The sequence below is a fragment of the Podarcis vaucheri genome, assembly GCF_965113315.1.
Source record: "Podarcis vaucheri genome assembly, chromosome: 2".
Taxonomy (NCBI): domain Eukaryota; kingdom Metazoa; phylum Chordata; class Lepidosauria; order Squamata; family Lacertidae; genus Podarcis; species Podarcis vaucheri.
In genome coordinates, this window is record NC_138760.1 from 76,012,962 (window position 1) to 76,032,333 (window position 19,372).

At 41.7% G+C, this 19,372-nt stretch overlaps 1 long non-coding RNA gene across 2 annotated transcripts in view; it reads left to right on the forward strand.

Annotated features, from left to right (window-relative positions):
• LOC309527734 overlaps positions 1–19,372 on the forward strand; it is a 68,227-nt gene that overhangs the window by 20,225 nt on the left and 28,630 nt on the right. The window contains exon 8 of one of the 2 annotated variants that reach the window (XR_014217315.1): positions 9,198–9,353. This is a non-coding gene — a long non-coding RNA (uncharacterized lncRNA). Of the gene's footprint in view, positions 1–9,197; positions 9,382–19,372 lie in introns of those variants that run through there. The other variant, XR_014217316.1, reaches the window with a different exon arrangement.

The following is a 19,372-nucleotide window of genomic DNA, read 5'->3' on the forward strand; positions in this document are numbered from 1 at the left end:
AATGGGATTTAATGCTATGCTACATATACTGGCTCAGGCTGCATGTTTGCAATCCTAAATATGTTTACTACGTAGTAATCCCACTGAGCTCAGTAGAATCTACTTCTAATATATAGGATTATGTAGCACAATAGCCCTAGAAAATGAGATTATTAGTGCTACTATCATTCAGATAAAATCTGACAGAAACTGGCTCACACTTTAGAAACTAAAGTTTAGACATTAGTGTCAGATTTTTAATATAAAAGTATGCCTTAGCCAATTGTACTCAGAAATGGAAAAACAGCATTGTTAAAGGAAATAGATGCTGAGACGGGTCAAACTTCTTCAAGTGCTTTATTACATCTACTCCAAACAAAGTTTTCCCCTCCTATTGACATCATGTAGCTCGACAGGTTAGTTTTTCCTATTACATAAATTTCTTTCCCTCAAGAAGATGGGTTTGCTGAACAATAATAAGGAAGGCCTGGGGAAGTACAAAGTTGGGAATCTTTTGCAGCATCTGAAGACTTTCTGGCTTCTGCAAGCCAGGCTGAAAGAAGTATTGGTGGGGTTTTTCTTTCTTTTTCTGCTACACCAGCTGCACTCTCTCAGGTGGTTCATGGGATTTAGGAGCCAGTCAATCACAAGTCTCCAGTGCCCTGCTACCTCCACCTTCCAAAATGGCTTGTTTCGGGAACTTTTTGCTCCCTACTGTAGGCGGGAGGACCACTGGAGGTAGTTTATTGCCCACTTGAGTGGAGCTGGTACCTCCATTGTACCCATCCTACCCCAAGCCATCACTTGCGGATGTGTGTGTGTTAGTATTACAGCCCTTTAAAGGTATAGTGTCCAGATCAAAGGAAGTAATAGTACCTCTCTATTCAGCCTTGGTCAGATCATACCCGGAATACTGTGTCCAATTCTGGGCCCCACAATTCAAGAAGGATGATGACAAGTTGGAACGTGTGCAGAGGAGGGCAACCAAGATGATCAAGGGCCTGGAAATTAAGCCTTATGAGGAATGGTTTAGGACAGGGGTAGGCAACCTAAGGTCCGTGGGCCAGATGCGGCCCAATCTGGTTTAGGAGGTGGGTATGTTTAGCCTGGATAAAATAGGTCTGAGAGGAGATTAGTCTGGATAGGTCTGAGAGGAGATATGATAGCCATCTTCAAACATCTTAAGGACTGTCACATGGAAGAGGAAAGGAGGCTGCTGCACCTTTAAGAAGAAATTTCTATAACTGTAGTTTGCATAAGAAGTTGAAGTTCTCTGTTCTACACAGCTATTAAAAAGTGCAGGAACCCAGTGCTTCTTTTCTTCTGGCCACACTAACTGGAGGCTGTCACATCCACACTATACATTAAATGCACATAGCTTCCCCAAAAGAAACATGGAAACTGTAGTCAAAATAAAAAAAATTCCTTCCAGTAGCACCTTAAAGACCAACTAAGTTAGTTCTTGGTATGAGCTTTCGTTTTTATTTTGACTATGGCAGACCAACACGGCTACCTATCTGTAAATGGAAACTGTAGTTTGTTAAAGGTGCTGGAAATTGTATCTCTGTGAGGAGTAAACTACAGTTGCGATTATTCTTTGGGGGAAGTCATGTGCTTTAAATGTATGATGTGGAAAGGAAACTATTTGTTGTTAGCATGCAACAGTTCCTCAATTGTTTCATAATGCTAAAAAAAAGGTAAAGGACCCCTGACTGTTAAGTCCAGTTGCGAACAACTCTGGGGTTGTGGCGCTCATCTCGCTCTATAGGCCGAGGGAGCCGGTGTTTTGTACAGCAGCTATCGGGACACGATTAATACATCTGAATAAAGTGGGTTATGATTTGCAGTTATGTAGCTAGAGGGAACTTACCATATCATCAATGCCTGAGAAAAACAAGTCATGACTTTGGGCAAACTATAAAAAATTGTCAAGACCAATTCTGTAGACTTGGACATAGAAAGGGATGCTAATAATAAAACTGTCACCTTCTGTATCTGCCTCACAACCACCGTTCTGATAATGACATCTCTATCAGCGTGTTTCCAGATGACCCAATAGCTTCCAGAGTACTTTTGGTATCTCTCTGGTTAATATTAAGCCTGAGTCTCTTATCATTTCCTCAGAGTAAAGTTATTGATCCAATAAACAAACCCCTCTAGCAAGAGAGGAGAGCTGCTTGTGAGACTCACAGCTTGCCTTTTAGGTTCTGTATCGATCAACAAACAAAGTGTTTCACCTGGGCATGAATGAGGAATTAATCTTATATTCTGTTCCTTTCTGAAGCCAACTAGTTACTTCTTATGAAACTGCATCGTTCTTGAATGCCTATTTTCCCACAAATAAACTAGGTAGAAGAGTTATTGGGGTATTGTGCATGGTCTGGACCCTACAGCTACTCCTCTTTTTTGTTGTTTGTGTCATTAGACAGTGGTAACAGCAGCAAGATAGAGTGGGGCTGAAGAATTAGCTACTTCTGTGCATTTGTTTCTCTAACTACCAGCTCCAGTTTCATCCATTTCCTTAAAATGAGGACCAAATAACCTTACAGTGGTCACATTCCTTGCTGGGCATGTGCCTGCTACAACAAGTGGGAGATGGGAAGTGGGGGGGCAATTAGAAGCCACGGCTGCCTCATGCCCCAATTTAGCAGTGCTGGGAGAACTTCCATTTTGCAACATGGCACTCCTACTCTTTCCTATTGCAAAGCACTAGCCAAAACCAGATTTGCTTAGCTTTCAAGCTAGAACTATATTAGGTTGTTCTGCTGAGGACAATAAACTCTTTGTTGAATCCATTCAATGTACCGGTAGTAAGGAAATACTCACAGGGTATTTTTCCCAAAAGTTTTTCAAGGGACAAAAATAATGGGTTGTACTCAACAAGTTTCTATTCAGAGTAGACCTACTGAATTAATGAACCTAAGTTAGTTATGCCCATTAGCTTCAATGGGTCTACTACTCTGAGTAGGACTAGCATTGAATACAATCCTATGACATGTATTCCTGTCAAACAGTTTTCTAAACAAGCTGGATTTTTATTGTTCTTCTTCCTACAAGGACTATTTGGTAAGCACTGTCATTCCAATGGAAGGTTGTGTCTCAGATAGATACAAAGCAAACCAAAGATAATTAAGATATGATCTCTATTTCTACATGAATACTCTGTGGGAGCATTCTCTGACATTTAGCGAAAGGCAAACCCCATTGGCTTTGGTGCCAATTTGTCACATTATTTTTCTGAATGTCTGCTGAACATCTGAAAATACTGCAGTAGATCCAGATTATTTCTAGGCCAAAGTCAATGAGATCTGCTGCACTGATATGGGATAATAGCATCATTGGCCCCCATCAGCATACCCCAGATCTTCTCTAGACCTAATGTGCTGGGGAGGGGGCTTATGGGTCTGTCCTCCCCCATCACAAGCCATTTCTTCCCAACAGTTTGCACCAGGAGTTCTCAATACACATAGTAGCAAAATCCATAATTTGCTACCCTAACTAGAATTGTTTGTTTAAATGTAGGCCAGAAGCCTACATTTATGAGAGAAGAAACTAAAAATAAGCAGTTTACCAAATAGTCAAAAGGGTTTCTGTAGATCCCCTCAGGACAGGTTCACCAGCAAGAGTATTCTGTGCCAGACACTCTTATCTGTGTTTAAAGCTCATAAACATGCTCAGGAGCATTTTGACCCTGATGGTCAGTTAGGGGGGGATGCCTTTACCTATCTTACTATCGTGCTTTGCAGTTTTATAGTGCAAGCATTTCAGCCAGATTGAACTAGTGCAACCTATCAAGAAGACGGGACTGAGCCTCAGGCCAAAGCACTAGAACACATTCCAGCAAAATACATGTTTATCAATCTATGCTCAAGAATCATCCAGCACTGTAATATTTAACTTTCAGGGAACGTCTTATTGATTTTATCAGGCTGGATTTACACATGATACTAATGCTTGGGGGAAATGCAACTTAACAGAAGTCACTCTCTTTTCTTGTTTTGAAGTTATCCTACCATCTTCTCCCTCAGGTAGTACATTATCTGCACAAATCAATACAACTCACAACACGTCTTTTAGAATTCCCCAGCCCCTGAAAGTTCCAACTAGGTTTTTTCAGTGTCAGAAACACTAAGGGGTAATTGCCATGGGATGGGGATGCTAGTGCAAAAGCTGAGGGCAGGGGAGTCTTCTACACATACACTGTACAGTGGTACCTCAGGTTACATATGCTTCAGGTTATATACGCTTCAGGTTACAGACTCCGCTAACCCAGAAATATTACCTTGGGTTAAGAACTTTGCTTCAGGATGAGAACAGAAATCGTGCAGCGGCGGCACAGCAGCAGCAGGAGGCCCTATTAGCTAAAGCGGTGCTTCAGGTTAAGAACAGTTTCAGGTTAAGAACAGACCTCCAGAACGAATAAAGTTCTTATCCTGAGTTACCACTGTACCTGCAAAATCATCTTCTTGAAATCTAATAATACGTTAATATTCGATACATCGTGGGACTTCAGAAAAAAATTATAGACTAGCTTTCTAGTTAGAGCAATTCGTCTCTCCTACGCTATTTTTTCTAGAAACTAACTTAACACCTCCAGATAATGCCTCTTTCTTCACAATGTCTTCATTCCCGATTTCTCTTTTTTCACTCTGTTCCGCCGCTGCCGCCCCCCCCCCCCCGATTCCAAAGATAATGTGCTGTTATGGTTGTGCACTGCACCCAAATTTCTGCTTGCAGACTTCTGCTTCTGCTCTTAAAAGTATGTGGAGTCCTCTTTCTCTTGTAAATACTTAAGGGCCAGTATTAACCAGTGGCAGCCAAAGACAGATTGCTACCTGAGACAGAGCCCAGAAGTGACAAACACACATCCCATGCCAGGGCTAAAAGCCTGGGTGCACCATTCCAACCGCAGTTAGAGTCATTGTACTGTAGAATTGGAGGGGATCCCAAGGATCATCTAGTCCAACCCCCTGTAATGTAGGGGCCCAATGTGCCCAATGTGGGGCTTGAACCCATGACCCTGAAATGAAAAGTCTCATGCTGACTGAGCTATCCCTTTCTTCATCCATTATGGCACAGCCTCATGGGGCCTGAATCAGGTTACTTCACCCATTTGCCTTGCAGGCTCAGTCCTGATATTCATTCACAATTTGTCCTTTTTTTTGACGCAAATTAACAAAAATGGGATCTTTATCTTTTTAAAAGTATTTTAATGTTAAATTATATATTTCAAAAAAAACATATTTCATGATAGCCATACATTCAGTGACTTCCCTCCCTCCCCTTCCAAGGTTCTTTTAATTTACCCACCATTGCTGCATATTTTGTATATCCATCTAATTCAGTTCTCCAATCTTACATCCCTTTGCAATATATTATACTGCTGAATTTACCTTAATACTGGGAACATTTTCAGCTGTGTACAATTATTTTCTACACACTCACCAAAAAAAAAAAAATCCATTCCTCTTTAAATACTTGTTCTTCTTGCACTCTTATTTTACTTGTTAGACCTGTGGTGAGCTCCCGTTGCTCGGTCCCAGCTCCTGCCCACCTAGCAGTTTGAAAGCACGTCAAAGTGCAAGTAGATAAATAGGTACCACTCCGGCGGGAAGGTAAATGGCGTTTCCATGTGCTGGTTTGGGTGTTCTGTTGCGCCAGAAGTGGCTTAGTCATGCTGGCCACATGACCCAGAAAAACTGTCTGTGGACAAACGCCGGCTCCCTCAGCCAGTAAAGCGAGATGAGCACCGCAACCCCAGAGTCTTTCGCAACTGGACTTAACTGTCAGGGGTCCTTTACCTTTACCTTAACTCTGCATATTCTGTCTTAAGTTACCAATTCTCCTTCCTAGGAACCTCCCTCAACTTCCATTTTTTGGCTAACAAGATCTGAGCCGATGTTGTTGGGTACATAAATAAGGTTTTTTTTGAGACCTGGGTATCTCTGTCTGCACCATTCCTAACAAGAATGCCTCTTTTTGGAGGCTAATGTTGTTTTAAACATTTTTTTCATCTCATTATATATCATTTCCCAATATTCTTAAACTATTTTGCATGCCCACCACATATGAAAAAAGGTTCCTTCCACTTCTTTACATTTCCAACACAAATCCGATTTCAATTTATACATTTTAGCTAATCTACTCAGGGTTAGATACCATCTATGAATCATTTTCATGTAGCTCTCTTTCAATGTGTAGCATACTGTGAATTTCAGGTCTTTCTTCCAAAGATTCTCCCAGAGCCTTAGTACTATATTATACACTATAGCAGTTGCCCAGTTGGACATTGAAGCTTTAACCAGCTCGTCTTTTGTTTCCCATTCCAATAAAAGTTTGTACATTTTAGACAATAGTTTTTCCTTATTCTGCAATAACTCTCTTTCAAATTGTGAACTTTGGTCTAAGAAACCATTTTTCTCATCTAGTTTAAACATGTCATAAGGCTGATAATACTGTAACCACTCAGTAGCTTGTTTCCTTAGTTCGCCCATAGGTTTCAACCTGGGTTGACTCCCTGAGATGTCTAGCAAGTTTCTATAGGTCACCCACTGTCTATCCATGTTGATTCTCTTGATTGTAATTGCTTCAGTTGGTGATAACCATAGGGGTGTTTTTCTTTCCAGCAAGTTTTTATATTTCTCCCAGACTCTGTACAAATTTCTCCTAATAACATGGTTCATAAAATTCTTATAGGTTTTAGCTTTCCCATACCAAAGTCATGCATGCCAGCCAAATTTAATATCATGGTCTTCCAAATCTAAAATGTGAGCATTTTTCAATACAATCCATTCCCTTAGCCAACACAAACAAGCCACCTCATAATATAATTGAAGGTCTGGCAGGGCAAAGCCCCCTCTTTCTTTAGTATTTATCAAAATGTTATGTTTAACTCTGGGATCCCCCCCCACCAGACTAATCTAGAAATATATTTTTTCCTTTCCTTGAAGCAACTTATGTTGTTAACAATCAGCAACGATTAAAATATGAACAACGTTTTTGGCAATACATTCATTTTAATGGCTGAAATGGCTGAAATTCTACCCAATAGGGTAAGCTTCATTCTTCCCCAAATCTCCACCTCTTTTTTAATCTCTTTCCACAATTTAATACAATTATTTTGAAATAAATTGAGATTTCTCACCGACAGCCAAATTCCTAAATATTTCACTTTCTTACCTATTTTTAAGCCACTAACTGTTTCCGAAACCTTTTTCAACTGGTCATCCATGTTTTTGACCAGCATTTTAGCCTTTTCTGTATTTATTTTAAGGCCCACCACTTCTCCAAACCTTTTAATTTCTTCTAATGCCTTGGGGACACACTCTATTGGTTGTTCCAATGTTAATACTACATCATCTGCAAATGCCTTTAACTTATATGATTGGCGCCCCACCTCTATACCTTTATTTTCCCTAATTCACCTTATATTCTGTAACATTATTTCCAGCATCAAAATAAATAACAATGGGGATAAAGGGCAGCCTTGCCTAGTACCTTTTCTTATTAAACATTTGTCCAAAAGATTATTATTTACTAATATGTTTCCGGTTTGCTCAGTGTAAATTTCTTTAATCCCTGCTAGGAAAGGCTCACCAGTCTCCATCTTCTCTAAGACCTTGATCATGAATGACCAATAAATGTTGTCAAAAGTTTTCTCAGCATCTAAGAAAATTAAAGCTGCTTGTTTTTTGTTTCTTACTTCCAGGTATTCAATCAAATTTATTACATTGTCCTTCAGTTGATGACCTGGAAGAAAACCTGCTTCATCTCTTTGTATTAACTCACTCAAAACTCTTTTCAATCTATTAGCTAAAATTGCAACAAATGATTTGTAATCACAATTAAGTAAAGAAATTGGTCTATAGTTCTTAGTCCTCATTAAGTCACAGTCTTGTTTATCAGGGCGATGTATGCATTTTTCCATGATGCTGGGACCACTCCTGTCACCAAAATTTTATTCATAGCGTCCTTGAGTGGTTGAATCAATGCATCTTGAATTTTTTAATAATAAATTGCTGTAATCCTGTCTGGGCCTGGTGCCTTAGCCGACTTCATTCAACTTATTGCCAGCTGCTGTTCCAACATTGATATGTGTGCATTTAAAATCCTCATTAGATACCTTAGGTATATTACACTCATTTAAATAAGATTCCATTTTCTCAGGTTAAAAATTGGATCTTTCTTAATCCAGAATCCATTAAAAAAAATAAATCCATTGTAAACCTGTATTTTTAGCTGTTTCTATTTTATCTGTCAGTCATCTTGAGTCCCTGTCAGGTGAAAAGGCGGGGCACAAATAAATATATAATTATGAATCCTTCCTAAGTTTGTAAACATCTGTACTGGTTACATGGTGGCAATAAAAGTTTAATTTCACCACTGATATGCTGTAGTAATATCTCGTTCCCATCCATGTTGGCATGATCATCCATATACCTGTGAAAACATTTGTTATTTTCTTGCTGTGATGCCCTTTACTCAGGGAACAAGAGAGACACATTGCAGAATTCTAAACAAGTAGCAATTTTGGTCTTCCCTATGGGAAGAGGGGAAAGACAAGCTGCTTTATCTACTCCTGTGCTGCTGTTTGGTTTTTACATTTGTTTTGTTTGAACTTTTTGTGATTTTTTTTCTTGCCATGTATGATTCTAACCCACCTTTGAAAAGTTGTTTTTTGTGGGTCATGATAGAAATAATTAAATAATAATATATTTTTGTTACATTGATCACTATTTTCTATAACATACCGTTTCACAGCATAGATTGCAGATTCTGGTTCCCCTCCCACACATTCTGAATTCCCATCAATGATGTTTGCTGAATTCAGGCTATCTGTGTCATATTCTCTGGTTACCTTTTGGTGAGGTTGCCAGAAGTTCCCTATTTTAAGGGCTGTCTCATTATCTAGGAAAGTAGAACATAAAGGAGAAGATCCTTTATTTCTGGGGCATAGGACTTCACAAAGCAGGCCCCCAAAGCCAAACAATGTTTATTTACTTTGGATATTTGAAATTTGGCAGCACAGTCTTCATCCTCAAGGAACAAGTCACAGGGTGGGAATGGAAAAATCTCATTGCCCCAGAGGCTGTCTTTCACAGTGCAACAACCCCCTGTCCAATAAAGCAAGATGAAAGAGCACCTTTGCTGCCAGAGTGAAGTAAAGTGAAGTAAAGTGATTAAGAGCTCATTAGACCCCCTTCATGCTCTTTCTACAGCTCCTCCTCTACACAAAGCACCAAGATGAAGCTAATGCATCTAGACAAGCGAACAACAAGAGGTGATGAGCCCTCCCTGCTCAGCATAGAACTGCAGGCAGTGGTGGGTTTTGGGAGAGTCAAAGAGATTCCACAATTCTCTTCGGCTTTTTAAAGGTATTGTGCAAATGGCACTGAAATTAGAAAGTGGTAAGTAGAACATGGAGGGGTGGGGGGGGGGAGGGATGAAAAGGGGTAAATATATCCTAAGTCTTAGGAACATGAGGTGAGAAAAAAATCTTATATAGGTGAGGATTTGAAAGAGTCTATTGAAAACCAAAATAGGATCATTATCACATGGGGCGCTGTGGGTGGACAGTGTGAGCAAGCCATTAATTGCAAAACGATTCACACTGCACCCCTGTGTCCTCATTCTTGAACCAATTTGCTTTTTCACATATGCCTGAGTGACTCAGGACATGCTGAAATGACTGTTCATTTGCAGCAGGTTCCTTTGACACAGATCAATATGGCTCTGTCTCACTACCTATATAGAGACAAAACCACCTGGTGAGGTTACTTAGCCCATTGCAAGTGCTTATTCAGGGAACTCAGCCGTGCTAGCGGACAGCAGTTAATCTAGCACTTTTGTCCTAAATGCAATCCTAAATCCCCATTGATTTCAATGTTGATTACTTCCACTAGCAAGCGACCACACTACATGTGATACTCAGTTGCAGGTAGTTTGCTAATGACTCCCCCACACCTTTTACAAAGAGTGCCTTCAAAACCAGAAGGTCTGCATGGAGGAGGGAGGGAAATGCCAGAGGGAGAAAAGTTAAGAAGTGTCTCACGTGGGTTTTCCACTTTATGTTTCAGCCTCCATAGCTACATTTTAAAGAGAAAAATATGTCATGGAAAAGAGTGGAATATATTGTTTCTGGCAACTTTCAAATTACTTGTTGTAAGGGTGTTTGGTTTTTATTTTTTTTTAAAAAAAATGTTTATTGCTTTTATCATGGTGCTGTCTGCCATCTTGAGCTGCTCTGGGGAGGAGGGGCAGGTTTTAAAAAAATAATCACCACCATCATACAGGGCATCGCTTGTGATTTGGCCCTCATTCAGAGGCAGTTTTAGGGTAGTGCAAATGGGGCGGCCGCACTGGGTGCTGTGCTGCAGGAGGCACCACAACACTGCTGTAGAATTGAGCATGAGAGCCGGGGGGGGGGGGATTTGGCGTTGCACAGGGGCGCTGCTGAAATTTGAGAGCCCACCACTGCCTCATTGCATTCAAAATGGCAGCTTAAATTGGTACCTGGCTGGATAAGGGCAAACAAACTGTGTTTCTCTCAGTTTAGCAAGCCCACTTCCATTCTGTTGCACTGATTCTCCTAATCTGTTTGTTTCGTTCTTTGGTTATCTCCATAATCAGCAAAAAGTGAGGGTGTGTATGAGATAAAACAAATAGCATGAGTGATCGAGTCAGAGGAGAAGTTTCTGATCTTATTTTTATTACTAATCCCTGCCTAGAGGACAAATGTAGTTTTACCATAAGTGTTTTAGCTGCTGATACAGGTTCTCAGCCCATGGGAAACAGTGAGGTTGAAAAGCCTGGCTCCCCAACCCTCCCCTTGAATAGGCAGCTACCACATTTTCCTCACCCAGAGTAATCGTTTGTGTATTTAATGTTCATCCAGGACAGACTCTTACGCCATAAGAATTGCTGTCAGCTGTGTCAGGTGCTTCCTATATTTTTCACAGTATTTATACTTCACAAAGAAGGACTACAATGAGCCCTTTCTTGGTCTGGTATAAATGAATGTGATTAACTTAAGCCCATTCATTTCAGTGGGTATACTGTCTGTATGGGTTGTTAGGGGAGTGGTAGTAATTCTGGCGGGAGACACACGATGCTCCTTCTGGGGTAGTTTGTCCAGCTTTGGTCCCTACCCTGCACTCAGCTCTCATCTGTGGCTCCTAGAAACTGTCAGTGTGTGACAGCGGCCACACACCAGGAAATGGCTTCAACTGGCCAGATAAACCAGGTGAGGGTAGCCGATAGGTCTCACACCACTAGTGAGTTAGGGACTTCCTGCGAAGAGAGGCTCCAGTAGATTGAGCGGACAACACCAATAGTGGGTCCAATCATCAAGAAGGCAGTTTCTGCACATGCTGTAGAGGGAAGTGAGGGCAGATGGGGCTCGTCAACCTGAGAAGGTAGCCCATCTCAGAGAAGGAAAACTCTGACCCTAAACCTCTGCTGCATTGCAGGATATCTTTGGGAGAAGAAAAGGCTAAGGAGTAAACCCTACACAAATCAGGATTGGAGTCCCTAAGACAATTTGGATGGCACTTTGTATGCCTCTTTTGGCAACTCTTGCAGCCATGCTGGTGCCAAACATATTGCTCTGCTTTCCTTTGCACCACATCAGTGAAGCTGAGAGGGGGTGTTGTTGTCTGGGCAGCCCAGGACCTCCATACACACTGCCCAGGCTTGTGTCATGGGGAGGTCATTTTGGTGCTGCTAATCCACCAAATGCAAGGGTGCACTCCATTGTCTGTCAAGACAGATGGATGCCAACAACAACCTGAGTAGAACTATGTTGGATACAACCCAGAGCCTCTGTGCGTGCAATTCATATCTATGTAGGCTATATTCAGAAGTTCTGATGCAGAAGCTAAGGGCACAAGCTTAGGTTAAAATGGGTTGGATGTCTTGAATGGGACTTGTCTGTGACATAAGCCATCAGCTGCTGATTGTGCTACCTTTACTGGGAAGACACATGTGTAAATGGCGTTTCCGTGCGCTCTGGCTTCCGTTATGGTGTTCCGTTGCACCAGAAGCAGTTTAGTCATGCTGGCTACATGATCTGAGGAGCTGTTGCTGGCTCTCTTGGCCTGAAGCGAGATGAGCGCCGCACCCCATAGTCACCTTTGACTGGACTTAACCATCCAGGGGTCCTTTACCTTTACCTTACTTGTGTATGTGACAGCACCATCACTAGACTGAACAGGCTCCTCTGAGGAGTTCTATTTCTGGCCCCTTTCCTACAATGAACACCTGTGTACCTGCTAAATCAGTGCCTGTGTAAGATCCAGATCATAGTCTCCAAATTAACCCATTTGTTTCAAGAGGATCAAAATCTGGCCTGCCCCAGCATTTAGATCTTGTCAGCACATACCCTATCTAAAAGGGGTCAGTAAGCAAGTGGTCCTCCCATAGCACAACTATTCTTCCTGGAAAAGCCAGTCTCTTTTCATTCTGCGTGCCTTTTGGGAACATTCAGCTGTATTTCCACATTTGATTGGAAATCCCTGCAAAAGGGATCGGGGCACAATCCTGACAGGGCTGGCTTTCCTCAGTTCCATTTGTGGCCTCCTGCAATTCTCACGCCTACCCCCTGGTTTGGGGTTTGAAGATTACCGGTGCAGATTGGAGCCAGGCAGAAAACAGAAATACAGAAAGCTGCCCTTGGTGAAGTTGCACTTCTAAAAAAACAAAAAAAACCAAGGTAGAGGAAGTATAGCCAAGTGCTGAATTGTAGCTGACAGTTTAGCAGGGGCCCAGCAGGAAGGGGGGTTGCTTTGAAGTCACAAAGCCCAAAAGCCTTTAAAACACTTTCCCTTTTGGGTTGCATGCTGTGCTGTACCAGTTAAATACTTTGAAGGTTTGGGGCTTATATGTCTGGATAAGTCCTAAGTCTCCAGTTTGGTGAAGGTCATTGGTCTTGAGGGACAGTGTATATCTAGTCTGAGAGTGAGTTCATGCAATCAATATGTCTGTGGTTGGTTACCTGGCCGTAGGAGCAGACATCTGTCAATTTTTAAATATGCTTTCTCTCCAAATGGGAATGTGTGGATATTCCATTAATTTTACTTTACTGGAAGAGAAAGGTTGTTGTAAGTGAGGGCTGCTACTCACCCATCATCCACCCCAAATACATAAAACAGAGGAGGTACATTTAATGGCTGTGTGGAATATGACTAAAGCTTTTGTTCAGGGGTTATTCATTAATAAAAATTTCATTCCTGATTAAGAAAAGGAATGAAGAGAGATTGGCATTGTTGAATGTGGTAAGGGAGTTAGAACTGAAGCACAAATAAAGGGTTTAGTGAGGATTAGAAACTGCAAGAAAAAAGATTAGAACATTGGACTATAGAGGGTGGAGAAGACTGCAAAATGTACAAAACCAATGTTTTAAGAAAGAAGTAAACAAGGTAAATGAATGAGAAAGAAGATGGGGGTGGGGAGCAGAATAGGGGAACAGAATAGACAAGCACTTTATTTTGAATGGTTTAGTGGTTGAATATTGGAAATGACTTATAGTGAGGACTCTTCAGCATAGTTTTATCGGGTGATTTATATAACAGGTTTGGAAATCTATCAGTCTTCATTCATAGGAATACTGACACTTGTGGTAAAAACATAAATCACATTTTGTATATTTTGCAGTACATTAAAAAAAACACTTAACATTGTAAGCTACTGCAATGGTGAAATTTTCTGGTCTAGTGATTTTTTCTCAAGATTAGTGTATTTCAGATAGTGCAGTGTATAATTAGAAGGTGGAAATACAGTTCTTGCCATTAAACAAGAACATGATGAGCTATTAGTTGTCCCAGTAACAAAAGCATTTCTCATATATATATATATAGGCAACTGATGGATTTTGATTCACACACGCACACACCCCACACACTAATTTGAATTGTGAAAAAATGCAAACACAAAGGAAAACAAGCAACTTTCTCATGAACTGCTCCTTGCTGCTTCTCCCCCACCACCACCACCACCACTTTAGGATTACCAGCTAATTATCTATTTATACCTGTTTAGGTCTGAGATGCACATAAAATGTGGGCAGAGATGGAGATTAAGAATCAGGGAAATGTCCAGTTTAGTCTGAATTCTATGCAAAATTCATTCTCCCCAGCTGGTATATGTTTTGCTAACCAAATCACTACCACTAACTAAATGCATAGCCATAGAAATCATTGATGAAGCACGTTGTCAGGGTTACTTCCAGATCCTAGCTCACAGAGGATCACGCTAGCCAGCGATCGTTAAATAAAAGTCTTTATTGAATTACAGTCTCCATTCTCGAGCTGCTGCGTGCAACCCTACGTCTTATGCTTAGATCGGCGAAGCTCCGTCTGAGTCTCCGCCCCTTGCGCACCAACTTAATATCCTAGCCCTGCTCCACCTTTTCCGCCTGACAGTTCTCCTCTGGGTCCCTCTGCCCCCCTGGGTCTCTTCCTTCTGGGATTCTTCTGACGCTGACCCCCCGGACTCTCCTGTCTCCTTGCGCCGGGCTTTAGGACCTGGCTCCCTTTCCGGGCTGCCTACTGCGCCACCTTCCTGTGCATTTGAACTTGGCGCGCGCGCCCAACCTTCCACTTTCCGTCTAACCGTCACTTCGCTCCCCGATGAAGGTGTGGCCACTCCTGACTCGTGCCCTCCCTCCTGTTGCGAGCTGCCAGCGCTTGATCCCTGGCGCTCTTCCTCTTTCCTACTCTCTGGCGGTGACGCTGGTCCCGATTTCCAACTGCTCCCCTCTGAGTCCCCTCTGGCTCTATCTTCCTGGGGTGTCCCCCTAGTCTCCCCCCTTGCCCTGGCCACTGGTGCTCCTTTTTGTGAATCTTCTGATTCACTGGAAAGACTCGGAGATCTCGGGTCGTCGTCATCACTCATCCTTTCTTCTGCCTCCTCCCCCTCGCTCTCTGTTTCCTCCCTTGCCCTCGCCTCTGCTCCTGAACCCCTGACACACGTCAAGTGCCCCAGCTGGACCTCAGCTACGCACCCCCTCCTCCCCATCAATACACAATGAGTTACAGTATTTAAACTTAAGAAGAACCTAATCACAGCACAGCAGTCAATATATATAGCCCTGGCAAGAGAACACAAACACATAGAGCTGTTCTTAGGTCTACAGAAAGTAGTGCTATAACTGGGAGAGGAGGGCTAGCCCGGGGTTTTTGCCCTGGGTAAAGCCTCCAGAGGGGCGCCACTGACGCTCCCAGCTTGTGTGTGTGTGTTTGCAAATGCACATGGGGGGTGCCAAACTGGGTCTTTGACCAGGTGAAATAAAGCCTAGTTTCACCCCTGCAAAAGGGCTTCCCATAGGCATCTGGCTGGCCACTGTGAGAACAGGATTCTGGACTGGGCGGGGGGGGGGACCATTGACCTGATTCAGCAAGCTCCTCTTTATGTTCTTAAAGGGGATATAAGGGGAAATTTGGTGATGGGGGACTCAGCATAAACAGGACGCCTTGCACAAGCAACAGAGAACCAAGGCTAACAGCAAAATATGAAATTGGATGATTTGATTTGTTATATTTTTATGCCACTTTTCATTCAAATGAATCCCAAAGTGGCTTACAAACAATAAATAATAATAACATAATAGAACATCACAAATGCAGCATAAATCATATAAAGTTCTGGAGCTTTCCCTGTGAAAATGCGCTCTTTACCACTGAATCAGAGCAAACTGCAATCCACCTAAACCCCAAATTGCTGTTTGTTATACTTTAGCTTTAAAGAGCAAGTTTTCACAGGAAAGCTCCAAAGCCAAAGAAGAGAGAGAAAGAGAGTGCTCAGACATGGGGCTTTAAAGTGCCAGTCTGTGCCTGGAAAGTGCAGGGCAAAAGTTAAGTGTAGATAAGCCAACCGTCTCCAAACTCAGTTCCATTCCTGTAACTGGAGCTGCAAGGACATGGCACTATACACACAGCAGCAGAGCAAGGTTACCAAATAGGAGACCGTATTTCAAAGTATGACTCTAAGATGCACAAAGAACTCTCAAACATGGGAGCGGGGAGCAGAGCGGCACCCTGAAAATGGGAACACTGCATCAGCAGATTATAACAATCCCTCCCACAGACAAAGCAGAAGATAAGTATATAGTATGCATAAGGAGGCCCTGCTGCCAGAGAAATCCCTTGGTCTGTGCTTTGTTCCATCTTTTTTTCCATTTATCAACGCAAGTGTAGGACTCATACTTACATAGAAATATCAGTAGATATTCATCAAAACGTCCTTTGCCTCCGAGTGTATGAGTACATTTTAAAATCAAGTGGGTGGTCTCAACCAATAATATAGAAATAATTATCTGATATGTACACATTGCACAGTTGAAGCTGATATACTTCTATTCATTTTATTAGTTCCTCATAGGGAAGAAACTTATTATTTTTAATTAAATCCCTGAATCGAATTATATCTCTTGCTTCCCATTCTTTAAAGATATGTTCAAGAGTGGATTTATGCATATGCATTATGTATAGCTGAGGCTTTTTCAACAAAGCTTGATCTTAGTACATACTTAAATATTTATCCCAAACTTTAAAAATCTAATTTATGATAACATGTTTCTTAATTCCCTGTAATCTTTCTTTCTTTTTAATCTGTAAAGGGATTAAAGTGTGTTCAGGTTTTAAATCTTCCCAATTAAAAAATTGTCTTTTTCCTAAAGGCTGGTTTAAAGAGCATTATGCTGAAAAGCATAACAGCAGCAGCAACAACAACTCAATGAACCAGGCAGAGCAGTGCCTCCTTCTTGGAAATTCCTGCTTTTTTGTTGTTCCAGTCAAATTTATCCACAAGTTTTGCCATTCATTAATTGATGGTGGAAAGATTTTGTGTAAAAAGTTAATTCTTCTAAAGCAGGTACAGTTACATACGCTTCAGGTTATATACGCTTCAGGTTACAGACTCCGCTAACCCAGAAATGGTACCTCGGGTTAAGAACCTTGCTTCAGGATGAGAACAGAAATTGTGCTCCGGTGGCGCAGCAGCAGCAGGAGGCCCATTAGCTAAAGTGGTGCTTCAGGTTAAGAACAGTTTCAGGTTAAGAACAGATCTCCAGAACGAATTAAGTACTTAACCCGAGGTACCACTGTATTTTAATTGCAGAAATTATTGCCTTTATGCTGTCCTAATAGAACTACCATGGGCCATTTAATTAGGTTTGAGTCAGAGGTAGAAAATTAATTTTAATATAGATGGCCTGGATCCAATAGCAGATTAATTCTAAATCTCTCGCCAGAGTTTTGACTTGAACTCAGTAAGTCAGGATATTTGGATCTGAACAGTTAACCATTCTTATTAGGAAGTAAGTCCTTATTCAACCAATAGCATTTTAAGGGGGGGATTGCCAGCAGGATTTTCTGTGTCCAAGTACACTGCATCTGGATTGGCCTCTGCCCCACTTGCAAAAGTGGAGACAAATTTGCATGTGCTTAGCTTTGTGTCACATATAAATCTACATGCTTTGCAGTTGGAATGGAAACTTCAACAGGTGAAGTTTTTCTCAGAATGGTATTTCCATTGAAGAAAAGGCTTTACAGGACAACTCTTGTACCAAAGTAGCCTCTGTGGGTTTCCTTCTTTGACAGTCCATGGTGTTTGGAGTCAGAACCAGAGCTTTAATTATATGTCCTGCTGGAGCAATGATATTTATCTACAGGAGAGTCATACTTGAGGAGCAGGGGGACAGGATCATGTTGCTGGTTGTGTATGACAAGTTCCTAAATATTTCTTCCCTCCTGACTGCTGCAGCATAAGAGAAGGAAACAGAGATTTGGTTGCTCCTTCCACGCCGGAAAAAAGAAAAACGGGAATGTGTAAATATGCACTATCAAATAGCTCTTTTCCGGGAGAGGGAGAGTAAAGAAGCAGCACTGGGGATTTTGATGTGTTAAATAATCATAAACCCAGCGTCAGATTATTTGTCCAGCAAAGCGATTGCACAAAAATTGAATTCAGAAACAGGCTTTGGGGAATGTCATGTTTCTCAGTACAAATGAAGTGCTTTCCCCAGGATAAAGTGAGCCAGTTCTTCTATGACAGCCTTCCCCGTCCTAGTGCCCTTAGGAAGTTTGGATTACAAATCCCATCAGCCCCAGCTGATCTTTGGGTGGCTGAGGTGGCAACCCATCTGTGTCACCTCTGTTTTGTGATGTAAGAGGCAGGCATTTGTTTGAAACCTTGAAACCTTGTGATTATGTCATTCACAGAACCTACCACAAGAAGGCTTGACAATTAGCCTTTTCTCTGTTCTGTTGGGGGCAGGGGAGCTTTGTCTGCTATGAATTTCATGTATCAGTGTTTCCACTTAAGAGCTGGCCCTCAGGCAAAAGAGAATGAAAGTGTTGCTTTAGATCCCCAGCAATTGTACCTCTCTTGGTAAAGTAAGAAACCTCTGCTGGCCCAAAGTGGCTAGGGCAACCCAGTCAGATGGGCGGGGTACAAATTAATTGTTGTTGTTAGAAACTTTTCTTTCAGGTAACCAGGGTTTTGCTCCCTGAAAAGTTGACAGCTCCACATCACAGTCTGCCACCTGCCCTAAATGCCCAAGCTTTTTTTATTGCTTGATGGCCTATTCCTTGTAGTGTTGATTAAAAATCAAGTAAAAAAACCATAGCAATCCCAGTCATACAGTATCTATATTTGTTTCATATATATCCCCATCTTTCATCTGTTATGAAACCCAATGTTCCCATGTGGTTCCCAGGAGGTCACCCATCCAGGCACTGACCAGACCCAGACCTGCTTAGCGTCAGTAACATGGTGGCCTTGTGTCTTTTTTATTTGTTTGTTTATATTTTATTTACTTTTACATTTATATCCTATCTTTCCCCCAAGGATCTCGAGGTTCCTTAGAGCCAAGGTCAGCTATCCCAAGCCAAGCTGCTAAAGCAGCAACACCCATTCCTTGCCTGCCTTCTCGGTCTTCATGTATGAGTTTAAAGCCAAGTCATATAGAGCCCTGAGATCTGACATGAGCATTACTATCATCTTAGATTGTGAGGCTTTGACAAGGCTCAACACCCCAAATTTAAAGGAGTTTATTATAACAGAACCATGAAAAGACCCAGGACTCTCACCCCAGCTGCCACTCCAGGCTCTGCTGTGTTTTTTACCCAGCCCTTATGACATTGCTCTCTAAAGGCTTAAGAATTCTTAACCACATGTAAATATCAGAAATCCTGTTACAAGAAAATTCAGGTTTTAGAATGGGAATCTTGTTTGTATTACTTAGATTATATTTCCCATAAATGTATCTTATTTTATACAGTCTGGTTATACCACCACCCCATCCCCCCATCCCCTACCCAGGAATTTAATAATAATGGTTTAGACATAATAAACACTGAGAAGCACAGAAACTGGGAGCCATGGGGAAGGGGTGATG